At 43.2% G+C, this 5,690-nt stretch overlaps 2 long non-coding RNA genes across 2 annotated transcripts in view; one reads left to right on the top strand and one right to left on the bottom strand.

Moving 5' to 3' along the window:
- Nucleotides 1-1,439: 1,439 nt before the first annotated feature.
- Nucleotides 1,440-1,968, bottom strand: LOC104986931. Its single transcript, XR_825085.1, has 2 exons — nt 1,719-1,968; nt 1,440-1,652 (listed from the first exon to the last, which is right to left on the bottom strand). It is a non-coding gene; the product is annotated as an uncharacterized LOC104986931 (long non-coding RNA).
- The window catches only part of LOC104986930, a 22,342-nt gene continuing 18,332 nt past the window's right edge, over nt 1,681-5,690 (top strand). The window contains exon 1 of the long non-coding RNA XR_825084.1: nt 1,681-1,797. This is a non-coding gene — a long non-coding RNA (uncharacterized LOC104986930). The remainder of the gene's footprint in view (nt 1,798-5,690) is intronic.

Below are 5,690 nucleotides of genomic sequence, written 5' to 3' on the forward strand. Positions count from 1 at the left end.
GGGCTCTGGCTTGGCCTTTTGCTGTTCCTGCCGTTGTTCTGCTTGCCATAGGACTCTGGCTTGCAAGGCACAAAACCTCCTCAAAAGAACCTGAGCTGGAAAGTTAGAGGGAGGCTGCAGAGGAGCTTTGTAAAATTGGAAAAAAAAATGAGTGTGCTCCCCATTGCAGAGTGCCTGGCCCGTCCCCCGGTTCCTGATTAAGGGGGATTGGTGTTTGTGGGGGACTTGAGCAAGAGGCCTCTGATTGGGAGACAATTTTGTGGCTTTGGCCTGTAATTTGGATTCAGGGATCAGACACAGTTAATGTGATAAACTCGCAAACCTCCGCTGGTGACCAGCCACGGAGTACGGCCCCCAGGGGCAGCCATCAAAGCCAGTGGCCCACAGGCCCTTCTCCTGCAGCCGCAACAGGCTGGGAAGGCTGGGCCTTTCTGGGCCGTGGAGACCGGCCCTTTCCGTGGCTGCTTTGGAAACCTGGAAATACAAGTCTCATTTGCCATCTCGTTCTAAATGCACGCAGCTGGCCGGCTTCATTTTTGCTGGACCTGGGTCTTTGAGATGCTCCGTGTCCTAGACTGTGAACATTTGGCGGCAGCAGGGGAGACAGAAAACTCACCCCGTTCTGGGGTCGTGCACCTTGAGGGGCTCTGCACGGATGTGTTGGGCCAAGGAATGAGAAGTGAATGGGATGAATGGGAACAGATGTGTCTTTGGCTTGAGGAGTGGTGGCCTTCAGGGGTCATTCCAGGCTGGGGTCTGCCCCAAGAGGTCTTCCTGATGGCCAAGGTCATTTGAATGTTGCTGGGAACACATGGGTTCTCTCTGGCTAGTGACCACTTTGGTACTTTCTCTTGCTTCCTGAATTACCAAGATCAGGCTACTGAGAAAACAGACAAACTCTGTGCATGCGTGCATGCGTGTGTGTGTATGTGTGAAATGTTGTGGGAGCTATGGGATGCAAGTGGTTGGATGAGGTGAGGGGTGGGGGCGGGGGGAATGCTGTCCACAGCTGTGGGTCCCCAGCCTCTCTGTCCCTGCAGGGTGGCATAGGCTGTATTCATCACCACTGCCCTTGTAAACGTATGTTAACCTGTGCGTGAGTCTTTGATGCTCCGGTTTTCCACTTATGTTTCTTTGGTTCAATTCCCCACCCCCACCAGTGACCAAAGCAGTGTGAATTTCCTCTTTCCCTCCACGTGGCTGGGAGAAGACTGGACATTTTCAAACAGGAATGCTTTCTAGGAAACCCGAAGGCAAACACATCGGCAGAATTCGAGACTGAATAAGATGTGCATGCGTCTATCCTTCCGATCCTAACTCAAACTAAGATCTAATCAGGGGTCAGTTGGCTGAGCTGACACCATCAATGGGGAACCAGGCTTCGGTTTCTTCCCCTTTCTGAAGGTTAACTGAGATATGCGTGCATCTAATGCTGAGAATACTTTTCCGGTCTGCCTGCAGTAGGACATGTGATTTTTGATAATATCTCTGGATAGGATGATAATGGAATCCAGTTGGTTTTCCCAATGAAACAAGGACCCCTGAGCAACGCATCTCGGGACACGGAGCTCTAGTCACAAGTGCAGGGCTCTCGTCCTAGTCAAGTCTTTCTCAATGACTTCAGTTAGGAGTCAAAAAGCCTGCGTATCTACCTGGCTCGTCCTAGTCAAGTCTTTCTCAATGACTTCAGTTAGGAGTCAAAAATCCTGCGTATCTACCTGGCAGACAAGAGGGAACTTCCACGCAAAAGATTTCTTACCAGGTACAAGGGAATTGGACAACCTTTCTCGCGTTCAGGTAAATTGAGACTGTCTCCAAGATTTCACTTTAAGAAATGACATCTTTAGACAAAATGCTTCTCTTATTTTCTCTCTGATTTCCAGTAGCCTAGTGTGCTGTGGGATGCCAATAAAGTTACCATAAAAAAGATTCTGAGGGCCAATTAACTGGGTCTATGTCACACAGTCTTGGGGATTCATGGAAAGGCACTGAGGAGTCCTGCAGAGTAGAAACGTGCTTGTTTGGCCGGGTTCCAGAAATTTTCCTGGGAAACCCTGCCTCACAGCATATTTTCCAACGTGATATAAAAAAATATAAATAGCTTGTCTCTTTTTCTCAATCAGACATCCTCGAAGATCCTCTCAGTCAGAATCCTCACCAGACCCAACCAGATTTCAGCAGGTCCCACCATCAGCAGTGTGCAAAGATAGTTTTCCCTTAGCTCTTCCAAGCGAATCTTATCGTTTTGTTTTTTTTCGGCTGGATTCACAGGGGTATAATAATACTTTCGTATTGTTTAGAGTTTTATTTCTTTAATTGCTAGTAAAGAAGCTTTGCATTTTCCTGTGTGACAATGTGTCACCATAATTTTCTGGTGTATAAATTTAATTGTTTTTCCTTCTCTGATCACTTAAGTTGAAACTGAATATTGATCTTGTATGTTTCATACGGATACTTCTTATAACTTTTATTTGTTTATTACACATTTTCCCAATGCTTTTGGAGAAGGCAATGGCACCTCACTCCAGTACTCTTGCCTGGAAAATCCCATGGATGGAGGAGCCTGGTGGGCTGCAGTCCATGGGGTTTCGAAGAGTCGGACACGACTCAGCGACTTCACTTTTCACTTTCATGCATTGGAGAAGGAAATGGCAACCCACTCCAGTGTTCTTGCCTGGAGAGTCCCAGGGATGGGGGAGCCTGGTGGGCTGCCGTCTATGGGGTCGAACAGAGTCGGACACGACTGAAGTGACTTAGCATAGCATAGCATTGCTCTTTTAAAATTTTATCATGCATATGATTATGAAAGAAGTTAATTTTTTTTTAACATAATCAAACCCCTCCATCTTGTATCCAATGAGATGTTTCCATTTCTTTAGTCAGAATTTCTTTTACATGGATGGGGAAAAAAGTGCTGTTCTACTTTCTTCTAGCTTGTTAAAACCTGAAAAAAAAATGAAAAAGGGTTTCCTAATCATACAAGCAATAGATGTTTGTTATGAAAAATAAAAATAAGAAAAATAAATAAGGACCTATAATCTTACCACCCAGCTAGCATTGGTAATATTCTTTATATATCTTTTTGGATTTTTCTGTTTGTTCATTGTTATTTAAGTCATGTCCGACTCTTTGCGACCCCATGGACTGCTCTGTCCCTCCGGTTTTCCAGGCAAGAATACTGGAGTGGGTTGCCAATTGCTCCTCCAGGGAAATCTTCTGACTCAAGGATTGAACCCCCTGCATCTCTCGCATTGGCAGGCAGATTCTTTATCCCTGAGCCACCTGTGAAGCCCTTGTGTTCATACACGAGTTAAACATTTTTAACTCTAATTTTTTAAAGTGGTCACACCCATGCACATACACGCACATAGATCTATCCATGTGCACAGGGGCACGTACACTCTTCCTCTGGAATTTCAAAGTCAATTTATCACATTGCTGAGAGGACCAGTAAAAGTCTTTTGTCTTTACCAGACGTGACGGTGTTTAGGAAAAGGGCTCTGCAGGAAGGAAAGACCCGATTCAAGATGCTTGGTGATCCCCTTGGTGTAAATACTCCCATCATGGCCAACATGGCTGATTTCGAGCTCTTCAGGACGTGGCCAATGTCTTGTGAATTTCCTGAATATGTAACATTTGGGTTCTGCCCACTGGCCCATCATCTTTCTTGTGTTTCTTCTTCCTCAAGAGCAAAATACAGTTCTGCTTTTTGCCTTCCTTTTTTTTTTCTCTCCTATTAGGGCCTGCTAAGTTGTATATTCTCTAGTAAATGGGAAGGCAATTATTAAACAATTAAATTAAAATGATTAAAAAATGAATTATCTGATTTTTTTTTACTGCTCTTGGGATCTCTTATTTTACAAGCATTTTTTCTAATTGCCTGACACTTGCATAATACACAATTGGTAACCTTTGCTTTTGTATGTGCCGTATCGTCCAGAGTTAATTTACCGGTTGCTTTCCCAGGTTTATACTTGTGATATTGTTGTTGTTTAGTTGCTAAGTCGTATCTGACTCTTTGCAACTCCATGGACTGTAGCCCTCCAGGATCTTGTGTCCATGGGATTTTCCAGGCAAGAATACTGGAACGCGTTGCTCTTTCCTTCCCTAGGGCACCTTCCCTAACCCAGGGATTGAACCTACGTCTCGTCTCCTGCTTTGGGAGGCAGATTCTTTACCTCTGAGCCACCAGGGAAGCCCTTATGACCACAAGAGAAAGAATATTTGTATGCCTCCTTTTTCTACATTTCTATGTTATTTCTTTTGCTTCTTAAGCAGCTTTCTCTGGTATTTCTAGGTTTATTTTAAAATGGGAACAGTCACTGGACAGGACACATCACAGGATGACTGATCTTTAAGGCTCGTGACCTGTTACTTAAGTGATACTGGCTTTTGGTTCTAAATCCACAATTTCATCATGTTTAAAATAAGAAATGTGTTTAATTGTTACAAATTTTTAAATAATGATTTTTTCCCAAAGTGTCTCATTGATATCTATTGGTATAATTCAATTACCTTTTATTATTTCTTGTGCTGATATGATACGTCATTTTCCTGCTTTATCACCACCAATATTTTTGGGACAGACCCTATTTGGTCGCTGTAGACACTTATATTTTTAAGTGCTGAAAGTCTTTGCTCATATTTAGAATTTTAGAATATGCTTTTTGTTTTAAGAATAATTTAGATACACAGGAAGTTCCTATATATCCCTCATGACATATCTGTTGTTAGTATCTCACATAACTACAGCCGGGGCGTCAAAGCCAAGAGACCGACATCAGGACATTGCTGTTAACTCCAGGCTTCACTGAATTTTTCCAGTTTTCCTTACTGTTTGCATCCCTAAGTCTATGTTTATGATCGAGGCTAGACTATACTTTTTCTCTGTTCTTTTCAGTTTGATTCAAAACTCTATTTGTATTATACTTACATAATGTACTCTCTCTCTTTCTATATATATATATATAGTTGACTTACAGTGTGGTATTCATTTCTAGGGTAAGGCAAAGTGATTCAGTTGCACATATATATTCTTTTTCATATTCTTTTCCATTATGGTTTATTACAAGGCCTTGAATATAGCTCCCTGTGCTATCCAGTAGGACCTTGTTTATTTTATATACAAAAGTTTATACCTGCTAATCCCAAACTCCTAATTTGTCCCCCACCCATATACATATTTATAAGAGTCTACTGAATGGAAGAAGAACTATTTCTTCCTTGAAGGATATGAATTTTCCACGATTCAGACAGGTGGACAGACATACAGGGGCGGTTCCATATGGTGATAAGCATCTGTGTTCAGGCTGTTCTAGAAGAATCCAAAAAAACAAGAGCTTCCTTTCATTCCCCTACCTCTCCTTCCAGAGGGCAAGCACATCCTTGACACAGGGAGCCTGGGGCTTCTCCGCCTGCAGAGGAGGGTTGACTCGCTCTGGTTTGGGGACAGTGTTGAAACGAAAGGGCAGCGGAGGCCAGGGCAGACCTCAGGGCCTGCAGACAGCAGCTGGAAGTGCAGACAGCTGGACCTGGTAGGCAAGATGGGGCTGTATTTAAAGGAGAGCATTCCGTATTAGCCATAAAAATGAACAAAACTGGGTCACTTGTAGAGAGGTGGATGGACTAGAGTCTGTCATACAGAGTAGAGTAAGTCAGAAGGAGAAAAACAAATTTCATATATTAATGCA

Source organism: Bison bison, unplaced genomic scaffold (genome assembly GCF_000754665.1).
Source record: "Bison bison bison isolate TAMUID 2011002044 unplaced genomic scaffold, Bison_UMD1.0 scf7180017864080, whole genome shotgun sequence".
Classification (NCBI taxonomy): domain Eukaryota; kingdom Metazoa; phylum Chordata; class Mammalia; order Artiodactyla; family Bovidae; genus Bison; species Bison bison.